General features: G+C 53.6%; 1 protein-coding gene across 6 annotated transcripts in view; it reads left to right on the top strand.

Moving 5' to 3' along the window:
• MACROD2 (mono-ADP ribosylhydrolase 2) overlaps positions 1–23,394 on the top strand; it is a 2,991,260-nt gene that overhangs the window by 2,185,648 nt on the left and 782,218 nt on the right. The window lies entirely within an intron of this gene.

Below are 23,394 nucleotides of genomic sequence, written 5' to 3'. Positions count from 1 at the left end.
ATCCCAGTTTGTGTCTAGATTTTGGCGGACGTTCTGTGCTAAGATGGGCATTGATTTGTCCTTTTCGTCTGCATTCCACCCTCAGACGAATGGCCAGACGGAGCGAACTAATCAGACCTTGGAAACTTATTTGAGGTGTTTTGTTTCTGCTGATCAGGATGACTGGGTTACCTTTTTGCCGCTGGCCGAGTTTGCCCTTAATAATCGGGCTAGTTCTGCTACCTTGGTTTCTCCTTTCTTTTGTAATTCGGGGTTTCATCCTCGTTTTTCCTCTGGTCAGGTGGAGCCTTCTGATTGTCCTGGAGTGGACATGGTGGTGGATAGGTTGCATCAGATTTGGAGTCATGTGGTGGACAATTTGAAGTTGTCCCAGGAGAAGGCTCAGCAGTTTGCTAATCGCCGTCGCCGCGTGGGTCCTCGACTTCGTGTTGGGGACTTGGTGTGGTTGTCTTCTCGTTTTGTTCCTATGAAGGTCTCTTCTCCTAAGTTCAAGCCTCGGTTCATCGGTCCTTATAGGATCTTGGAAATTCTTAACCCTGTGTCGTTTCGTTTGGATCTCCCGGCATCGTTTGCTATTCATAATGTGTTCCATCGGTCGTTGTTGCGGAGGTATGAGGTACCTGTTGTTCCTTCGCTTGAGCCTCCTGCTCCGGTGCTGGTGGAGGGAGAATTGGAGTATGTTGTGGAGAAGATCTTGGATTCTCGTGTTTCCAGACGGAAACTCCAATATTTGGTCAAGTGGAAGGGTTATGGTCAGGAGGATAATTCTTGGGTGGTTGCCTCTGATGTTCATGCTGATGATTTGGTCCGCGCTTTTCATAGGGCTCATCCTGGTCGCCCTGGTGGTTCTCGTGAGGGTTCGGTGACCCCTCCTCAAGGGGGGGGTACTGTTGTGAGTTCTGTTTTTGGGCTCCCTCTGGTGGTTACTGATGGTACTGGGTGATTTGTGTTCTGCTGTCTCTGGTGTCCACCTGTTCTATTAGGATTTGGGAGTTTCCTATTTAACCGGGCTTTCTTGTCATTTCCCCGCCGGCTATCAAGGTTATCAGAGTGTTTTGTTACCTCAGCTTCTGGCTTCAGTAATCTTCAGGACAAGCTAAGTTTTTGATTTTCTTGTTCCACGTTTTGCTTTATTTTTGTCTTGTCCAGCTTGCATATAATTGTTTCTTTGCTGCTGGTTGCTCTAGTGGCTGTAATTGCTCCTCATGTTCCATGAGTTGGAACATGAGTTCAAGTAATTACAGGATGGTTTTTTGAAGGGTTTTTTGCTGACCGCGCAGTTTACTTTTGTATCCTCTGCTATCTAGTTTTAGCGGGCCTCATTTTGCTGAATCTGTTTTCATACTGTGTATGTGTCTTCCTCTCATTTCACCGTCATTATATGTGGGGGGCTGCTATTTCTGTGGGGTATTTCTCTGGAGGCAAGAGAGGTCTGTGTTTCTTCTAATAGGGGAAGTTAGATCTTCGGCTGGTGCGAGACGTCTAGGATCAACGTAGGCACGTTCCCCGGCTATTGTTATTTGTGTGTTCAGGTTTAGGGTCGCGGTCAGCTCAGGTTCCATCACCCTAGAGCTCGTTGGTGCTTGTCCTTTTGTGATTCCCTGTCATTGGAATCATGACAGAGGACATCCTCAGAGCAGAACAGAATATTTTTGGAAACAGGAACTTTAACTTGCTGAGTCTCTCTTAGCCCGGCAAGACTAGATATCCCCTTGAAATAAACGAAGATGGACTGGAAATCTTTCTCCTGGTCGGTAGATAGTAGAGACTCTGAAGATCACTCCTACTTCCTTGCGGTGGGGAGATTCCTGGAAACAGGTAATTAGAACAATCATCAGAACAGTCTCTTGGAGACGTCAGTCAGTACACAATGAACCGGAGACTAGTAGACCCGGAGGGGAAGATGGAAATACTCATGGCCATATGAGGACCAGACACCTCTTGTAACATGACTGTCCCCAACAAAGCACTTCACCGGCTCTCCAGTTTAGAACGGTCTCATGAGTTCTCAGCCATGGATGACCTAAGAGCATGCTAGACGGGGGAACGGGAGCGGAGTCATTGACAGGCAGGATTTGGAGACTGATAGACAGCCCTGACAACGTGCAATTTGAGAATATGTTCTCATTCAGACTCCCAGATACCCGGAAACTGTTCAGTTACCGCCAAAGTGACTCAGGGTAACGTATACACTACACAGTGCACACACTACCACTAATGAAACTATAGAGGCTGCTAAGTCACTTCCCTATTGAGGAGGGTGCCTTTTTTACAAGATGCAATGTATAGAAAATGATGAGTTTACCACTCATCACTCAAAATATCTAATAAAAGGATGTTACATATACTAAATATAACTGAATGAAGGAGGAAGAAAAGCTCTACTTAGTGATGAATAGTGTTGAGCGATACCGTCCGATACTTGAAAGTATCGGTATCGGATAGTATCGGCCGATACCCGAAAAATATCGGATATCGCCGATACCGATATCCGATACCAATACAAGTCAATGGGACATCAAGTATCGGAAGGTATTCTCATGGTTCCCAGGGTCTGAAGGAGAGGAAACTCTCCTTCAGGCCCTGGGATCCATAGGGATGTGTAAAATAAAGAATTAAAATTAGTGTTGAGCGATACCTTCCGATATCGGAAAGTATCGGTATCGGTTTGGATCGGCCGATATTCAAAAAATATCGGATATCGCCGATACCGATACCCGATCCCAATGCAAGTCAATGGGACCAAAATATCGGAATTAAAATAAACCCTTTCTTTCCTTGTAGGTTCATTCTACATGAAGGAAAACAACTAAGAATAATGTAGGATGTATGGGGGAGGTGGCGGAGACATTAAAGGCAATGAGGATTAGTCCAATCAAATAGAATAGCATGATTTTTTTTTTTTTTAAAGACGTTCGGATTGAAAAAGATATTGACTATGTAAATTTTTTTTTATTTTGTCATATATTGATGTTTCACTATTCCACGACCTTCCCCTTCTTTTTTTTCCTTTTCCCACACTTTCATCTTCATCATCATCAGCATCTTTGACATCAACTTCTTCACCTTATTCATCTTCTTCTTCATCTTCTACCTATTTTTTTTTTATTACATTCTTCATATTCATTTTCTTCAACTATTATTATTCTTCCTATTCTACATATTCTTTTTATTCCACTGTTATTATTCTTCCTATTCTACTTCTTCATCATATTCTCATTTGTGACAGGCATTTCCGTAGTTGTTATCTATAAAAGTTGGAAGATTACACCTTCCGTTCTGCCAGTCACAAAAGTTACATTTGTCCGCGTTCAGTTTGGCCTGCAGCATCAGGCTTTATCCAGGGGCACCACGAGGAGGAACGGACTCACCCCCATACACTGCTTAGTCTTCTTCTGCATATAATTTAGATAATATCTTTTGCTCTGATATTAAGTGTTATGCTTAATGTTCTTCTGCTCTTTGTTCTGCAGCCTCTTGTTCTTCTGCTTCTCGGTCTTCCATGTCGTCGTCTCCAGGGTCGTCGTCTTCAGTGTCGTCATCTCCGCCGTCGTCGTCTCCGCCGTCGTCGTCTCCGTCGTCGTCTCCGCCGTCGTCGTCGTCGTCATCGGGGTGGTCTTCCGGGTCGTCGTCGTCGTCGTCATCGGGGTGGTCTTCCGGGTCGTCGACTTTAGGGTCTTCAACTTGGAAATGTAGCAGAAGGTACAAGAAGGCTGAGAAAATGCCAAGAACCAGCTGATGGAACTGGAACTCGGATGGCTACCCGAAGGTTCAAGAGCCTATGGAACTACCGAGGACCAGCTGACGTTACTGGAACCCGGTTACTAAGCAGGAGGTACCCGTGCTAAAAAGCACTACCAAGGACCGCCTGACGTTGGCGGAACTCGGATACCCAGAAGGAGGCACCTAAGCCAAAGGCTCTGCCCGGAACCAGCTGACGTTACTGGAACCAGGATGGGGAGCAGAAGGTACAAGAGCAAAAGACACTGCCGAGAACCAGCTGACGGTACTGGAACCCGGATGGGTAGCCGAAGGTCCAAGAGCCAATGGAACTACCGAGGACCAGCTGACGTTACTGGAACCCGGTTACTAAGCAGGAGGTACCCGTGCCTGAAAGCACTACCAAGGACCACCTGACGTTGGTGGAACTTGGATACCCAGAAGGAGGCACCTAAGCCAAAGGCTCTGCCCGGAACCAGCTGACGTTACTGGAATCAGGATGGGGAGCAGAAGGTACAAGAGCAAAAGACACTGCCTAGAACCAGCTGACGGTGCTGGAACCAGGTGGTGGACCCGAAGGCCCACAGGAGAGGAGAGAACAGCTAGGCCGCGAGGCAGCCGCAGTTAACGAACCCCAACAGTCCAACAGGGGGAGCTGGGCCTACTGGCACTACAGAACCAGCCTTGACTACCAGTTCACGCAGCCCACATAGGAAGCTCCTAAACTGGAGGCACCCTGGAGTTGGCTAACTCGACCGCACCACGACGGGGCAAGCATAGGCGTCTCAGTGAAGTTGACACAACCCGGAAACAGCTGACGGTGCTGAAACCAGGCTTGGCACGAGGGAGTACCTGTGACAAGAACACTGCCGAGAACCAGCTGGTGGTGCTGGAACCCGGATGCGTTGCCCCAGTGTGCAAGAGCCAATGGCACGACCGAGGACCAGCTGACGGTGCTGGAACCCGGTTACTAAGCTGTAGGTGCCCGCGCTTAAAAGCACTACCAAGGACCGCCTGGCGTTGGCGGAACTCGGATACCCAGGAGGAGGCACCTAAGCCAAAGGCTCGGCCCGGAACCAGCTGACGGTGCTGGAACCAGGTGGTGGACCCGAAGGTCCACAGGAGAGGAGAGAACAGCTAGGCCGCGAGGCAGCCGCAGTTACCGAACCCCAACAGTCCTACAGGGGGAGCTGGGCCTACTGGCACTACAGAACCAGCCTTGACTACCAGTTCACGCAGCCCACATAGGAAGCTCCTAAACTGGAGGCACCCTGGAGTTGGCTAACTCGACCGCACCACGACGGGGCAAGCATAGGCGTCTCAGTGAAGTTGACACAACCCGGAAACAGCTGACGGTGCTGAAACCAGGCTTGGCACGAGGGAGTACCTGTGACAAGAACACTGCCGAGAACCAGCTGGCGGTGCTGGAACCCGGATGCGTTGCCCCAGTGTGCAAGAGCCAATGGCACGACCGAGGACCAGCTGACGGTGCTGGAACCCGGTTACTAAGCTGTAGGTGCCCGCGCTTAAAAGCACTACCAAGGACCGCCTGGCGTTGGCGGAACTCGGATACCCAGGAGGAGGCACCTAAGCCAAAGGCTCGGCCCGGAACCAGCTGACGGTGCTGGAACCAGGTGGTGGACCCGAAGGCCCACAGGAGAGGAGAGAACAGCTAGGCCGCGAGGCAGCCGCAGTTACCGAACCCCAACAGTCCTACAGGGGGAGCTGGGCCTACTGGCACTACAGAACCAGCCTTGACTACCAGTTCACGCAGCCCACATAGGAAGCTCCTAAACTGGAGGCACCCTGGAGTTGGCTAACTCGACCGCACCACGACGGGGCAAGCATAGGCGTCTCAGTGAAGTTGACACAACCCGGAAACAGCTGACGGTGCTGAAACCAGGCTTGGCACGAGGGAGTATCTGTGACAAGAACACTGCCGAGAACCAGCTGGCGGTGCTGGAACCCGGATGCGTTGCCCCAGTGTGCAAGAGCCAATGGCACGACCGAGGACCAGCTGACGGTGCTGGAACCCGGTTACTAAGCTGTAGGTGCCCGCGCTTAAAAGCACTACCAAGGACCGCCTGGCGTTGGCGGAACTCGGATACCCAGGAGGAGGCACCTAAGCCAAAGGCTCGGCCCGGAACCAGCTGACGGTGCTGGAACCAGGTGGTGGACCCGAAGGTCCACAGGAGAGGAGAGAACAGCTAGGCCGCGAGGCAGCCGCAGTTACCGAACCCCAACAGTCCTACAGGGGGAGCTGGGCCTACTGGCACTACAGAACCAGCCTTGACTACCAGTTCACGCAGCCCACATAGGAAGCTCCTAAACTGGAGGCACCCTGGAGTTGGCTAACTCGACCGCACCACGACGGGGCAAGCATAGGCGTCTCAGTGAAGTTGACACAACCCGGAAACAGCTGACGGTGCTGAAACCAGGCTTGGCACGAGGGAGTACCTGTGACAAGAACACTGCCGAGAACCAGCTGGCGGTGCTGGAACCCGGATGCGTTGCCCCAGTGTGCAAGAGCCAATGGCACGACCGAGGACCAGCTGACGGTGCTGGAACCCGGTTACTAAGCTGTAGGTGCCCGCGCTTAAAAGCACTACCAAGGACCGCCTGGCGTTGGCGGAACTCGGATACCCAGGAGGAGGCACCTAAGCCAAAGGCTCGGCCCGGAACCAGCTGACGGTGCTGGAACCAGGTGGTGGACCCGAAGGCCCACAGGAGAGGAGAGAACAGCTAGGCCGCGAGGCAGCCGCAGTTACCGAACCCCAACAGTCCTACAGGGGGAGCTGGGCCTACTGGCACTACAGAACCAGCCTTGACTACCAGTTCACGCAGCCCACATAGGAAGCTCCTAAACTGGAGGCACCCTGGAGTTGGCTAACTCGACCGCACCACGACGGGGCAAGCATAGGCGTCTCAGTGAAGTTGACACAACCCGGAAACAGCTGACGGTGCTGAAACCAGGCTTGGCACGAGGGAGTACCTGTGACAAGAACACTGCCGAGAACCAGCTGGCGGTGCTGGAACCCGGATGCGTTGCCCCAGTGTGCAAGAGCCAATGGCACGACCGAGGACCAGCTGACGGTGCTGGAACCCGGTTACTAAGCTGTAGGTGCCCGCGCTTAAAAGCACTACCAAGGACCGCCTGGCGTTGGCGGAACTCAGATACCCAGGAGGAGGCACCTAAGCCAAAGGCTCGGCCCGGAACCAGCTGACGGTGCTGGAACCAGGTGGTGGACCCGAAGGTCCACAGGAGAGGAGAGAACAGCTAGGCCGCGAGGCAGCCGCAGTTACCGAACCCCAACAGTCCTACAGGGGGAGCTGGGCCTACTGGCACTACAGAACCAGCCTTGACTACCAGTTCACGCAGCCCACATAGGAAGCTCCTAAACTGGAGGCACCCTGGTGTTGGCTAACTCGACCGCACCACGACGGGGCAAGCATAGGCGTCTCAGTGAAGTTGACACAACCCGGAAACAGCTGACGGTGCTGAAACCAGGCTTGGCACGAGGGAGTACCTGTGACAAGAACACTGCCGAGAACCAGCTGGCGGTGCTGGAACCCGGATGCGTTGCCCCAGTGTGCAAGAGCCAATGGCACGACCGAGGACCAGCTGACGGTGCTGGAACCCGGTTACTAAGCTGTAGGTGCCCGCGCTTAAAAGCACTACCAAGGACCGCCTGGCGTTGGCGGAACTCGGATACCCAGGAGGAGGCACCTAAGCCAAAGGCTCGGCCCGGAACCAGCTGACGGTGCTGGAACCAGGTGGTGGACCCGAAGGTCCACAGGAGAGGAGAGAACAGCTAGGCCGTGAGGCAGCCGCAGTTACCGAACCCCAACAGTCCTACAGGGGGAGCTGGGCCTACTGGCACTACAGAACCAGCCTTGACTACCAGTTCACGCAGCCCACATAGGAAGCTCCTAAACTGGAGGCACCCTGGAGTTGGCTAACTCGACCGCACCACGACGGGGCAAGCATAGGCGTCTCAGTGAAGTTGACACAACCCGGAAACAGCTGACGGTGCTGAAACCAGGCTTGGCACGAGGGAGTACCTGTGACAAGAACACTGCCGAGAACCAGCTGGCGGTGCTGGAACCCGGATGCGTTGCCCCAGTGTGCAAGAGCCAATGGCACGACCGAGGACCAGCTGACGGTGCTGGAACCCGGTTACTAAGCTGTAGGTGCCCGCGCTTAAAAGCACTACCAAGGACCGCCTGGCGTTGGCGGAACTCGGATACCCAGGAGGAGGCACCTAAGCCAAAGGCTCGGCCCGGAACCAGCTGACGGTGCTGGAACCAGGTGGTGGACCCGAAGGTCCACAGGAGAGGAGAGAACAGCTAGGCCGCGAGGCAGCCGCAGTTACCGAACCCCAACAGTCCTACAGGGGGAGCTGGGCCTACTGGCACTACAGAACCAGCCTTGACTACCAGTTCACGCAGCCCACATAGGAAGCTCCTAAACTGGAGGCACCCTGGAGTTGGCTAACTCGACCGCACCACGACGGGGCAAGCATAGGCGTCTCAGTGAAGTTGACACAACCCGGAAACAGCTGACGGTGCTGAAACCAGGCTTGGCACGAGGGAGTACCTGTGACAAGAACACTGCCGAGAACCAGCTGGCGGTGCTGGAACCCGCATGCGTTGCCCCAGTGTGCAAGAGCCAATGGCACGACCGAGGACCAGCTGACGGTGCTGGAACCCGGTTACTAAGCTGTAGGTGCCCGCGCTTAAAAGCACTACCAAGGACCGCCTGGCGTTGGCGGAACTCGGATACCCAGGAGGAGGCACCTAAGCCAAAGGCTCGGCCCGGAACCAGCTGACGGTGCTGGAACCAGGTGGTGGACCCGAAGGTCCACAGGGGAGGAGAGAACAGCTAGGCCGCGAGGCAGCCGCAGTTACCGAACCCCAACAGTCCTACAGGGGGAGCTGGGCCTACTGGCACTACAGAACCAGCCTTGACTACCAGTTCACGCAGCCCACATAGGAAGCTCCTAAACTGGAGGCACCCTGGAGTTGGCTAACTCGACCGCACCACGACGGGGCAAGCATAGGCGTCTCAGTGAAGTTGACACAACCCCGAAACAGCTGACGGTGCTGAAACCAGGCTTGGCACGAGGGAGTACCTGTGACAAGAACACTGCCGAGAACCAGCTGGCGGTGCTGGAACCCGGATGCGTTGCCCCAGTGTGCAAGAGCCAATGGCACGACCGAGGACCAGCTGACGGTGCTGGAACCCGGTTACTAAGCTGTAGGTGCCCGCGCTTAAAAGCACTACCAAGGACCGCCTGGCGTTGGCGGAACTCGGATACCCAGGAGGAGGCACCTAAGCCAAAGGCTCGGCCCGGAACCAGCTGACGGTGCTGGAACCAGGTGGTGGACCCGAAGGTCCACAGGAGAGGAGAGAACAGCTAGGCCGCGAGGCAGCCGCAGTTACCGAACCCCAACAGTCCTACAGGGGGAGCTGGGCCTACTGGCACTACAGAACCAGCCTTGACTACCAGTTCACGCAGCCCACATAGGAAGCTCCTAAACTGGAGGCACCCTGGAGTTGGCTAAGTCGACCGCACCACGACGGGGCAAGCATAGGCGTCTCAGTGAAGTTGACACAACCCGGAAACAGCTGACGGTGCTGAAACCAGGCTTGGCACGAGGGAGTACCTGTGACAAGAACACTGCCGAGAACCAGCTGGCGGTGCTGGAACCCGGATGCGTTGCCCCAGTGTGCAAGAGCCAATGGCACGACCGAGGACCAGCTGACGGTGCTGGAACCCGGTTACTAAGCTGTAGGTGCCCGCGCTTAAAAGCACTACCAAGGACCGCCTGGCGTTGGCGGAACTCGGATACCCAGGAGGAGGCACCTAAGCCAAAGGCTCGGCCCGGAACCAGCTGACGGTGCTGGAACCAGGTGGTGGACCCGAAGGTCCACAGGAGAGGAGAGAACAGCTAGGCCGCGAGGCAGCCGCAGTTACCGAACCCCAACAGTCCTACAGGGGGAGCTGGGCCTACTGGCACTACAGAACCAGCCTTGACTACCAGTTCACGCAGCCCACATAGGAAGCTCCTAAACTGGAGGCACCCTGGAGTTGGCTAACTCGACCGCACCACGACGGGGCAAGCATAGGCGTCTCAGTGAAGTTGACACAACCCCGAAACAGCTGACGGTGCTGAAACCAGGCTTGGCACGAGGGAGTACCTGTGACAAGAACACTGCCGAGAACCAGCTGACGGTGCTGGAACCCGGATGCGTTGCCTTGCCTATTAAAGATTGTCTTCCTAGAGCCCCAACTAGCGGTGTTGGAGCAAAGGGTAAGCAGGGGGAGATGAGTGTAGGCCGAAGCCTGCACTAGAGGCAGCTTTGTGTCTGCGTTGCGTTTGCAGGACACTTTGCCGGCTACACACTGGGGGAACAGCTGGCGTTGCTGAACCCCACTAACACAATGGCGTGTGTTTTTCTCTGTGCAGCTAGCACTTGTGGGCAAAATCTAGCGATGTTAGAGCCCGTGTTGAAGCAGGAGGAGGAGGAGAGGAGCAGAGTGTAGGCCGAAGCCTAGTTGAACCAATTTCAAAGGAAACCTTTAACCCCCCCCTCAGGTGTTACAAAGTACAAGAGACACACCTTGTGCAGTATTAATGCTGCACAAGTGAAAGGTTGCTCTATTAATTTGTCTACTTGCACACGCTGAATGAAAGACATACACAATTTACCCCATTCTACAGTCAAACTGTAGTGGATGCGTGACTTGGTTTTTTGATGAGACGCAGCACAGGTGTCCAAAATAACGCCTTGGTGCTTGGCGCAGCTTCCTGAGCGTTGTTATTTGCTGTACAGGAGTCTGCGCTCTTGTGTTATCCCTTGGCAATGCCCTGTTAGCGCTGCCCATCTTATGACATCATTTCATGTTGGCCGGTGCGGTTAACGATGGCCATAAATCCCAGACCCACAGTGTCTTTTCATAAAGCCACACTGCGGTGCTGGGATTCGTGGCCTTGAGCAGTAAATATTTTGGCCGCTCACACACGTCCTTACACCTGCTTCAGACTGGGCGGCCTCTGCTGATCCCTTCTCGCATGCCGCGGCCATGAGGCTGCACAGTCTGAAGAAGGCGGAAGGAGATGAGTTAAGACAGGCGAAGATATGCACTGCTCGTGCCCATCAATCACACCCTCGCAGTCAAAATAATTAAGACAACGAGGAGCATTTTATTCAGGCAGGGCGGACGAACAGGCGCAAGTAGCCAACCAATGATGTCAGAAGACGGGAAGCGCTACCAAGGGGGGTGCTGCGTATCATTAGAAAGGAAAGTCACACCTCAGGGACAGTGGAATGGTCTCAAAGAGACACATTTTGTACGTGTTGAGTTCCACGTGGGCAAGGAGAAAACATCAGCCACCTTGTACAAATGCAGCAGTACTGCTGTACAAGGTGGCTGTTATACATAGAAACACCTGGGGGTGGGGGCCAGGCTCCCTTCAATTTCAGTTCATGTGCCTGCGTGGCGTTTGCAGGTCACGTTGCAAGCTGCACAGCAGGGGAACAGCTGGCGTTGCTGAACCCCACTAACACATTGGCTGGTGTTTTTCTCTGTGCAGATCGCATGTCCGGGCAAAAACTGGCGGTGTTTGAGCCCAGGGTCAGCAGGAGGAGGAGAGGAGCAAAGTGTAGGCCGAAGCCTGCACTGGTGGCAGCTTTTGGTCGGTTGTGCCAGCGTGGCTTGTGCTGGACACGATGCCGGCTACACAGCGGGGGAACAGCTGGCGGTGCTGAACCCCACTAACACATTGGCTGGTGTTTTTCTCTGTGCAGCTAGCATTTCCGGGCAAAAACTAGCGGTGTTTGAGCCCAGGGGCAGCAGGAGGAGGAGGAGAGGAGCAAAGTGTAGGCCGAAGCCTGCACTGGTGGCAGCTTTTGGTCGGTTGTGCCAGCGTGGCTTGTGCTGGACACGATGCCGGCTACACAGCGGGGGAACAGCTGGCGGTGCTGAACCCCACTAACACATTGGCTGGTGTTTTTCTCTGTGCAGCTAGCATTTCCGGGCAAAAACTAGCGTTGTTAGAGCCCAGGGTCAGCAGGAGGAGGAGAGGAGCAGAGTGTAGGCCGAAGCCTAGTTGAACCAATTTCAAAGGTTACCTTTAACCCCCCCTCAGGTGTTACAAAGTACAAGAGCCACTCCTTCTGCAGCATTAATGCTGCACAAGTAAAAGGTTGCTCTATTAATTTGTCTACTTGCACAAGCTGAATGCAACACGTACACTATTTAGCCCATTATACTGTTAAACAGTAGTGGAGGCGTGACTTGTCTTTTTAAAGAAAAGCAGCACAGGTGTCGAAAACAACACCTTTTTGCATGGGCGCAGCTTCCTGAGCGTTGTTAGTTGCTGTACAGGAGTCTGCGCTCTTGTGATCCTTTGGCCATGCGCTGTGAGCGCTTCCTGTCTTATGACCTCATTTCATGTTGGCCGTTGCGGTTAGCGGTGGACATGAATCCCAGACCCACAGTGTGTTTTCAAAAAATCACACTGCGTGGCTGGGATTCGTGGCCTTGTGCAGTAAATATTTTTGATGCTCACACATGTCCTTACACCTGCTTCAGACTGGGCGGCCTCATCTGATCCCTTATCGCCTGCCGCGGCCATGAGGACACCCAGTCTGAAGAAGGCGGAAGGAGATGAGTGAACACAGGCAAACATATGCACTGCACATGCCCATCAATCACACCCTCGCTGTCCAAAAAAATAAGACACCGAGGGGCGTTGTTTCGAGCAGGGGAGATGCACAGGCGCAGCCAGCTAACCAATGATGTCAAAAGACGGGCAGCGCTAACAAGGGTGGTGCTGCGTGTCATTACAAAGGAAAGTCACACCTCAGGGACATTGTAATGGTCTCTAATGAGACACATTTTGTACGTGTTGAGTTCCACGTGGGCAAGGAGAAAAAGTCAGCCACCTTGTACAAATGCAGCAGTACTGCTGTACAAGGTGGCTGTTATACATAGAAACACCTGTGGGTGGGGGGCAGGCTCCCTTCAATTTCAGTTCATGTGCCTGCGTGGCGTTTGCAGGTCACGTTGCAAGCTACACAGCAGGGGAACAGCTGGCGTTGCTGAACCCCACTGACACATTGACTGGTGTTTTTCTCTGTGCAGATTGCATGTCCGGGCAAAAACTAGCGGTGTTAGAGCCCAGGGTCAGCAGGAGGAGGAGGAGAGGAGCAAAGTGTAGGACGAAGCCTGCACTGGTGGCAGCTTTTGGTCGGTTGTGCCAGCGTGGCTTGTGCTGGACACGATGCCGGCTACACAGCGGGGGAACAGCTGGCGGTGCTGAACCCCACTAACACATTGGCTGGTGTTTTTCTCTGTGCAGCTAGCATTTCCGGGCAAAAACTAGCGGTGTTAGAGCCCAGGGTCAGCAGGAGGAGGAGAGGAGCAGAGTGTAGGCCGAAGCCTAGTTGAACCAATTTCAAAGGTTACCTTTAACCCCCCCTCAGGTGTTACAAAGTACAAGAGCCACTCCTTCTGCAGCATTAATGCTGCACAAGTAAAAGGTTGCTCTATTAATTTGTCTACTTGCACAAGCTGAATGCAACACGTACACTATTTAGCCCATTATACTGTTAAACAGTAGTGGAGGCGTGACTTGTCTTTTTAAAGAAAAGCAGCACAGGTGTCGAAAACAACACCTTTTTGCATGGGCGCAGCTTCCTGAGCGTTGTTAGTTGCTGTACAGGAGTCTGCGCTCTTGTGATCCTTTGGCCATGCGCTGTGAGCGCTTCCTGTCTTATGACCTCATTTCATGTTGGCCGTTGCGGTTAGCGATGGACATGAATCCCAGACCCACAGTGTGTTTTTAAAAAATCACACTGCGGTGCTGGGATTCGTGCCCTGGTGCACTAAATATGTTTGCCGCTCACACATGTCCTTACACCTGCTTCAGACTGGACGGCCTCATCTGATCCCTTATCGCATGCCGCAGCCATGAGGACACCCAGTCTGAAGAAGGCGGAAGGAGGTGACTTAAAACAGGCGAACATATGCACTGCACATGCCCATCAATAACACCCTCGCATCCAAAATATGAGACAACGAGGGGCGTTGTGTCGGGCAGGGCGGACGCACAGGCACAGGCAGCCAACCAATGATGTCAGAAGACGGGCAGCGCTAACAATGGGGGTGCTGCGTGTCATTAAAAAGGAAAGTCACACCTCAGGGACATTAGCATTGGTCTCTAATGAGACACATTTTGTACGTGTTGAGTTCCACGTGGGCAAGGAGAAAACATCAGCCACCTTGTACAAATGCAGCAGTACTGCTGTACAAGGTGGCTGTTATACATAGAAACACCTGGGGGTGGGGGGCAGGCTCCCTTCAATTTCAGTTCATGTGCCTGCGTGGCGTTTGCAGGTCACGTTGCAAGCTACACAGCAGGGGGACAGCTGGCGTTGCTGAACCCCACTGACACATTGACTGGTGTTTTTCTCTGTGCAGATTGCATGTCCGGGCAAAAACTAGCGGTGTTAGAGCCCAGGGTCAGCAGGAGGAGGAGGAGAGGAGCAAAGTGTAGGCCGAAGCCTGCACTGGTGGCAGCTTTTGGTCGGTTGTGCCAGCGTGGCTTGTACTGGACACGATGCCGGCTACACAGCGGGGGAACAGCTGGCGGTGCTGAACCCCACTAACACATTGGCTGGTGTTTTTCTCTGTGCAGCTAGCATTTCCGGGCAAAAACTAGCGGTGTTTGAGCCCAGGGTCAGCAGGAGGAGTAGAGGAGCAGAGTGTAGGCCGAAGCCTAGTTGAACCAATTTCAAAGGTTACCTTTAACCCCCCCCTCAGGTGTTGCAAGGTACAAGAGCCACACCTTGAACAGCATTAATGATGCACAAGTCAAAGGTTGCTCTATTTAATTTTGCTCCTTGCACACGCTGAATTAAACACGTACACTATTTAGCCCATTATACTGTCAAACAGTAGTGGAGGCGTGACTACTAGTCTTTTTAAGGTGACGCAGCACAGGTGTACAAATTTACACCTAGGTGCTGTGCGCAGATTCCTTACCGTTGTTATTTGCAGTACAGGAAACTGCGCTCTTGTGTTATCCCTTGGCAATACCCTGTTAGTGCAGGCCGTCTCATGACCTCATTTCATGTTTGCCGGTGCGGTTAACGATGGCCATAAATCCCAGACCCACAGTGGCTTTTCCTAAAGTCACACTGCGGTGCTGGGATTCGTGGCCTTGTGCAGTAAATATGTTCGCCGCTCACACATGTCCTTACACCTGCTTCAGACTGGGCGGCCTCAGCTGATCCCTTATCGCATGCCGCGGCCATGAGGCCGCACAGTCAGAAGAAGGCGGAAGGAGGGGAGTGAAGACAGGGGAACATATGCACTGCTCGTGCCCATCAATCACACCCTCGCAGTCAAAATATATGAGACAACGGGGGGCGTTGTGTCGGGCAGGGGGGACGCACAGGCACAGCCAGCCAACCAACGATGTCAGGAGACGGGCAGCGCTAACAATGGGGGTGCTGCGTGTCATTAAAAAGGAAAGTCACACCTCAGGGACATTGTAATGGTCTGTAATGAGACACATTTTGTACTTGTTGAGTTCCACGTGTGCAAGGAGAAAAAGTCAGCCACCTTGTACAAATGCAGCAGTACTGCTGTGCAAGGTGGCTGTTATACATAGAAACACCTGGGGGGGTGGGGGGCAGGCTCCCTTCAATTTCAGTTCATGTGCCTGCGTGGCGTTTGCAGGACACGTTGCCAGCTACACAGCAGGGGAACAGCTGGCGGTGCTGAACCCCACTAACACATTGGCTGGTGTTTTTCTCTGTGCAGCTAGCATGTCCGGGCAGAAACTGGCGTTGTTTGAGCCCAGGGTCAGCAGGAGGAGGAGAGGAGCAAAGTGTAGGCCGAAGCCTGCACTGGTGGCAGCTTTTGGTCAGTTGTGCCAGCGTGGCTTGTGCTGGACACGATGCCGACTACACAGCAGAGGAACAGCTGGCGGTGCTGAACCCCACTAACACATTGGCTGGTGTTTTTCTCTGTGCAGCTAGCATGTCCGGGCAGAAACTGGCGTTGTTTGAGCCCAGGGTCAGCAGGAGGAGGAGAGGAGCAAAGTGTAGGCCGAAGCCTGCACTGGTGGCAGCTTTTGTTCTGTTGTGCCAGCGTGGCTTGTGCTGGACACGTTGCCGACTACACACTGGGGGAACAGCTGGCGTTGCTGAACCCCACTAACACATTGGCTGGTGTTTTTCTCTGTGCAGCTAGCAGTTCCGGGCAAAAACTAGCGGTGTTTGAGCCCAGGGTCAGCAGGAGGAGTAGAGGAGCAGAGTGTAGGCCGAAGCCTAGTTGAACCAATTTCAAAGGTTACCTTTAACCCCCCCTCAGGTGTTGCAAGGTACAAGAGCCACACCTTGAACAGCATTAATGATGCACAAGTCAAAGGTTGCTCTATTTAATTTTGCTCCTTGCACACGCTGAATTAAACACGTACACTATTTAGCCCATTATACTGTCAAACAGTAGTGGAGGCGTGACTACTAGTCTTTTTAAGGAGACGCAGCACAGGTGTACAAATTTACACCTAGGTGCTGTGCGCAGATTCCAGCCAGCCAACCAATGATGTCAGGAGACGGGCAGCACTAACAATGGGGGTGCTGCGTGTCATTAAAAAGGAAAGTCACACCTCAGGGACATTGTAATGGTCTGTAATGAGACACATTTTGTACTTGTTGAGTTCCACGTGTGCAAGGAGAAAAAGTCAGCCACCTTGTACAAATACAGCAGTACTGCTGTACAAGGTGGCTGTTATACATAGAAACACCTGGGGGGGTGGGGGGCAGGCTCCCTTCAATTTCAGTTCATGTGCCTGCGTGGCGTTTGCAGGACACGTTGCCAGCTACACAGCAGGGGAACAGCTGGCGGTGCTGAATCCCACTAACACATTGGCTGGTGTTTTTCTCTGTGCAGCTAGCATGTCCGGGCAGAAACTGGCGTTGTTTGAGCCCAGGGTCAGCAGGAGGAGGAGAGGAGCAAAGTGTAGGCCGAAGCCTGCACTGGTGGCAGCTTTTGGTCAGTTGTGCCAGCGTGGCTTGTGCTGGACATGATGCCGACTACACAGCAGGGGAACAGCTGGTGGTGCTGAACCCCACTAACACATTGGCTGGTGTTTCTCTCTGTGCAGCTAGCATGTCCGGGCAGAAACTGGCGGTGTTTGAGCCCAGGGTCAGCAGGAGGAGGAGAGGAGCAAAGTGTAGGCCGAAGCCTGCACTGGTGGCAGCTTTTGGTCAGTTGTGCCAGCGTGGCTTGTGCTGGACATGATGCCGACTACACAGCAGGGGAACAGCTGGTGGTGCTGAACCCCACTAACACATTGGCTGGTGTTTCTCTCTGTGCAGCTAGCATGTCCGGGCAGAAACTGGCGGTGTTTGAGCCCAGGGTCAGCAGGAGAGGAGCAGAGTGTAGGCCGAAGCCTAGTTGAACCAATTTCAAAGGTTACCTTTAACCCCCCTCAGGTGTTGCAAGGTACAAGAGCCACACCTTGTGCAGCATTAATGCTGCACAAGTAAAAGGTTGCTCTATTTGTTTTGCTCCTTGCACACGCTGACTAAAACACGTACACTATTTAGCCCATTATACTGTCAAACAGTTGTGGAGGCGTGACTTGTCTTTTTAAGGAGACGCAGCACAGGTGTCAAAATTTGCACCTAGGTACTGGGCGCAGATTCCTGAGCGTTGTTATTTGCTGTACAGGAGTCTGCGCTATTGTGATCCCTTGGCCATGCGCTGTGAGCGCTTCCTGTCTTCTGACCTCATTTCATGTCGGCCGTTGCGGTTAGCGATGGACATGAATCCCAGACCCACAGTGTGTTTTCAAAAAATCACACTGCGTGGCTGGGATTCGTGGCCTTGTGCAGTAAATAGGTTTGCCGCTTACACATGTCCTTACACCTGCTCCAGACTGGGCGGCCTCAGCTGATCCCTTATCGCCTACCACGGCCAGGAGGCCGCACAGTCTGAAGAAGGCGGAAGGAGATGAGTTAAGACAGGCGAACATATGCACTGCTCGTGCCCATAAACCACACCCTCGCTGACAAAATAAATATGACAACGAGGGGCGTTGTTTCTAGCAGGGCGGATGCACAGGCGCAGCCAGCTAACCATGATGACAAAAGACGGGAAACGCTACCAAGGGGGGTGCTGCGTATCATTACAAAGGAAAGTCACACCTCAGGGACAGTGGAATGGTCTCAACGAGACACATTTTGTACGTGTTGAGTTCCACGTGGGCAAGGAGAAAAAGTCAGCCACCTTGTACAAATGCAGCAGTACTGCTGTACTAGGTGGCTGTTATACATAGAAACACCTGGGGGGGTGGGGCCAGGTTCCCTTTAATTTCAGTTCCTGTGCCTGCATGGCGTTTGCAGGTCACGTTGCCGGCTACACAGCAGGGGAACAGCTGGCGTTGCTGAACCCCACTAACACATTGGCTGGTGTTTTTCTCTGTGCAGCTAGCACTTCCGGGCAAAAACTAGCGGTGTTTGAGCCCAGGGTCAGCAGGAGGAGGAGAGGAGCAGAGTGTAGGCCGAAGCCTGCACTGGTGGCAGCTTTTGTTCTGTTGTGCCAGCGTGGCTTGTGCTGGACACGTTGCCGACTACACAGCAGGGGAACAGCTGGCGGTGCTGAACCCCACTGACACATCACCTAGTGTTTTTTCTGTGTAGACAACACTTCCAGGTGGCAACTGACAGTGTTGAAACCCAGGGAATCAAAGAGGAGCAGAGTGTAGGCCGAAGCCTGCAGTGGAGCAAGTTGAAAGGGAACCTTTAACCCCCCCCCCCCCCCAGGCATTTGTTGCTGAAAGAGCCATCTTGTACAGCAGTAATACTGCACATGGAAAATGGTGGCTCCGAAAATTATGCTCCTTGCAAACGCTGAAGTACACACTCATATAATGTGTCCCCTCACACCGTCAAACCATCCCGGAAGTGGGACTTTCCTTTGTAATGTGACACAGCACAGCCGTCATTCCAACCCCCTTGGTGCCGGGCGCCACCTCCTCAACGTTGTTTGGTTCTGTCACGGAGCCCGCACTGTAATGTTATCCCTTGGCCATGCACAGTTAGCGGTGCCCGTCTTCTGACATCATGTAGGTGTCAGGCTGGCAGTGCCTGTGCGTCCAAGCTGCCCGAGATCCAACCTTGCAGTGTCATCTAATGTAGTCCCACTGCGGGCCAGGGATCCATGGGCATGCGCAGTGCATATCATCGCCTCTCACTCACCTCCTTCCTGCTTCTTCAGACTGTGCGGCGTCACGGCCGTGGCATGCTATTAGGGATCAGCTGACGCCGCCTAGTCTGAAGAAGCGTGAAGAAGGGGAGTGAGAGGCTAGTATATGCACTGCGCATGGCCATGGATACCAGGCCCACTGTGGGATCACATTAGACGACACTGCGAGGTGTGATTTCGGGCAGCGTGGACGCACAGGCGCAGCCAGGACGACAACAAATGATGTCAGAGGACGGGCAGCGCAAACTGTGCATGGCCAAGGGATAACATAACAGCGCAGGGTCCATGACGGAATCAAACAACGCTAAGGAGGTAGCGCACGGTGCCAAGGGGGTAGCAATGACGGCTGTGCTGCGTCACATTACAAAGGAAAGTCCCACCTCCGGGACGGTTGGACGGTGTGAGGGGACACATTACATGAGTGTGTAGTTCAGCGTTTGCAAGGAGCATAATTTCAAGAGCGACCTTTCCCTTGTGCAGTATTAGTGCTGCACATGGTGGCTCTTTCAGTAACAAACGCCTAGGGGGGGAGGACAGGTCCCCTTACATTTTAGTTGTGCCAGCGTGGCGGTCGCATGACACATTGCCGGATACACAGCTGGGGATCAGCTGACGTTACTGAACCCCAATAACAGAGGAGCGACTGTTGACTGTGCACACAGCACTTCCAGGCACCAACTGGCGGTGTTAGAGCCCAGGGACAGCAGGAGGAGCAGATTGGAGGTATTGCCACACACACAGCTGGGGATCAGCTGACGTTACTGAACCCCAATAACAGAGGAGCGACTGTTGACTGTGCACACAGCACTTCCAGGCACCAACTGGCGGTGTTAGAGCCCAGGGACAGCAGGAGGAGCAGATTGGAGGTATTGCCGCACACACAGCTGGGGATCAGCTGACGTTACTGAACCCCAATAACAGAGGAGCGACTGTTGACTGTGCACACAGCACTTCCAGGCACCAACTGGCGGTGTTAGAGCCCAGGGACAGCAGGAGGAGCAGATTGGAGGTATTGCCGCACACACAGCTGGGGATCAGCTGACGTTACTGAACCCCAATAACAGAGGAGCGACTGTTGACTGTGCACACAGCACTTCCAGGCACCAACTGGCGGTGTTAGAGCCCAGGGACAGCAGGAGGAGCAGAGGAACAGAGTGTAGGCCGAAGCCTGATTGGAGCAAGTTGAAAGGAAACCTTTAACCCCCCCCCCCCCCAAGACGTTTGTAGCTGAAAGAGCCATCTTGTGCAGCACTAAGGATGCAAAAGGAAAAGGTTGCTCTTTTAATTATGCTCCTTGCAAACACCGAAGTAAACACTAAAAATGTGTCCCTTTATACCGTTAAACCGTTCCGGAGGTGCGAATTTCCTTCGTAATGGGACACAGCACAGCTGTCATTCCTATCCCCTTGATGCCGTGCGCTGCCTCCTCAGCGTTGTTTTAAGCTGTCACGGAGCCTGCGCTGTTCTGTTAGCCCTTGGCCATGCCCAATTAGCGCTGCCTGTCTTCTGACATAATTTGGTGTCAGGCTGTCAGTGCCTGTGCGTCCACGCGACTCCAGATCTCACCTCGCAGTGTCGTCTATTGTAATCCCACTGCGGGCCTTGGATCCATGGACATGCACAGTGCATATCCTCGACTCTCACTCCCCTCCTTCCCTCTTCTTCAGACTGTGCGGTGTCACGGCCGTGGCATGCTAGGGATCAGCTGACGGCGCACAGTCTAAAGAAGGCGGAGGGAAATGAGCGAGAGCCCGAGGGGAAGATATGCACTGCGCATGCCCATGGATCCCAGGCCCGCAGTGTGACTCAATCAGAAGACACTGCGAGGCGGGATCTCGGGCACCGCGGCCGCACAGGCGCAGCCAGCCTGACACCAAATTATGTCAGAAGACAGGCAGCGCAAATAGGGCATGCCCAAGGGATAACAGAACAGCGCAGGCTCCGTGACAGCTTAAAACAACGCTGAGGAGGCAGCGCATGGCACCAAGGGGGTAGGAATGACGGCTGTGCTGCGTCACATTACGAAGGAAAGTCCCAGCTCCGGGACGGTATAACGGTATCAGTGAACACATTTTATAAGTGTTAAGTTCTGCGTGTGCAAAGAGCTAAAAAAAAAGAGCTACCTTTTCCTTGTGCAGCATTACTGCTGCACAAGATGGCTCTTTCAGTAACAAACGACGGGGGGGGGGGGGACAGGTTCCCTTACATTTAGGTTGTTGTGCCAGCGTGGCGGTCGCAGGACACATTGCCGGCTACACAGCTGGGGATCAGCTGACGTTACTGAAACCCAATAACACTGGGTCGTATGTTTTTACTGTGCAGCCTGCACTTCTGAGCCGCAACTGGCGGTGTTGGAGCCCAGGAATAGCAGTTCAGGTGGTAGAAAGATGAACACAGCAGGAGACCTGGATGACACCCAATTACTTAATCAGGCAGAGGAGTGGCAAATTCCTGCGAGATCCAGGCCTGGTTCATTTTCAGGAAAGTAAGCCGGTCAACGTTATCGGAGGATAGTCGCATGCGACGGTCTGTTAGTACACCACCTGCGGCACTAAAGACACGTTCCGATAAGACACTAGCCGCAGGGCAAGCCAGCACCTCCAATGCATACTGGCTTAGCTCTGGCCATGTATCCAGCTTAGAGACCCAAAACTTGAACGGGGAAGAGCCGTCTGGGAGTACAGTAAGAGGGCAAGCCATGTAGTCTGTCACCATCTGACGGAACCGTTGCCTCCTGCTGACTGGAGCCGCCGGTGATGGTGTAGACATTTGGGGCGGGCACACAAAAGTGTGCCAGAGTTGTGCCATACTGGGCTTGCCTTGGGCAGAGGCACTGCTTCTGCTCCCTCTTTGGGCAGAGCCTCCCCCACTGCCTCGACGCACTGAGCTGCTTTGTAAAGCACTAGCAGCACTCCTCTCAGTTGGACAGGAGAAGATGATGGAATTCACCAGTGTGTCGTGGTACTCCCGCAATTTACGCTCCCGGGTCAACGCAGGGATGAGGTTTTGGACGTTGTCCCGGTAGCGAGGATCGAGGAGGGTGAACACCCAATAATCAGGCATGTTGAGAATGTGGTCGATGCGGCGGTCGTTTCTCAGGCACTGCAGCATGAAATCCACCATGTGCTGCAGAGTGCCAACTGGCCCAGAAACGCTGTCCCCTGCTTGAGACATGATCTCTGCCCGCTTGTCATCACCCCACCCTCGCTGTACACACTGACCACTGGACAATTGTGTCGCTCCCTCCTCTGGACGGAGCTCTTCCTCCTCCATTGACTCCTCCTCATCCTCCTCACAAATTGGCCCCTGCGTACCCCTTTGTGAGGAACCACGTGGCGCTGACTCTCCAGAAGCTGATGGAAAAGGTGACTCCTCATCCTCCACCTCTTCCACCACATCATCCCTTAACCCTTGCAAAGTTTGCTGAAGCAGGCAGATAAGGGGGACAGTCATGCTGACTAGTGCATCATCTGCACTTGCCATCCTCGTGGAATAATCAAAAGGACGCAAAACCTGGCAGACGTCCTTCATAGTGGCCCACTCTGTGGTTGTGAAGTCTGATCGGCGCTGACTGCGACTTCTTTGCGCCTGATGCAGCTGGTACTCCATAACTGCTTGCTGCTGCTCACACAACCGCTCCAACATATGTAACGTGGAATTCCACCGGGTAGGTAGGTCACATATGATGCGGTGTTCCGGAAGGCGGAATCGGCGCTGCAGAGCAGCAATGCGGGATCTGGCCAAGCTGGAACGCCGCAAGTGAGCACACTCTAGGCGGACCTTGTGCAGCAGGGCATCAAGATCCGGATAGTCCCTCAGAAAACTCTGCACAACCAAATTGAGCACATGTGCCAGACATGGGATGTGAGTGAGGTTGCCAAGGGCCAAAGCTGCCACCAGATTTCGGCCATTGTCACACACTACCATGCCTGGCTGGAGATTCGCTGGCAGTAACCACACATCGCTCTCCTGCTTTATGGCATTCCAGAGCTCCTGCGCTGTGTGGCTTCGATGCCCCAATGAAACTAGTTTCAAGACGGCCTGCTGACGTTTGGCCACGGCTGTGCTCATGTCGGTCATAGGTAAACGTTCACGGGTCCATGTGGGGGTGGACTGTGACGGATCCTGCAGAGAGGAATCAGAGGAACTGGTGTAAGAGGAGGAGTCGATGCGTACAGACTGGATTCCTGCAATCCTTGGAGTGGGCAGGACACGTCCTGCGCCACTCGCACAATCTGTACCTGGCTCAACAACATTAACCCAATGGGCAGTGAGGGAAACATATCGCCCCTGTCCATGCTGACTGGTCCACGCATCGGTGGTGAGGTGGACCTTGCTACTGACGGCGTTCTGTAGTGCATGTTTTATGTTTGCCTCAACATGC

The sequence above is a fragment of the Ranitomeya imitator genome, chromosome 5, assembly GCF_032444005.1.
Source record: "Ranitomeya imitator isolate aRanImi1 chromosome 5, aRanImi1.pri, whole genome shotgun sequence".
Classification (NCBI taxonomy): domain Eukaryota; kingdom Metazoa; phylum Chordata; class Amphibia; order Anura; family Dendrobatidae; genus Ranitomeya; species Ranitomeya imitator.
The sequence above is the reverse complement of the archived record's forward strand: the minus strand, read 5'-3'. Positions and strand labels throughout refer to the sequence as shown.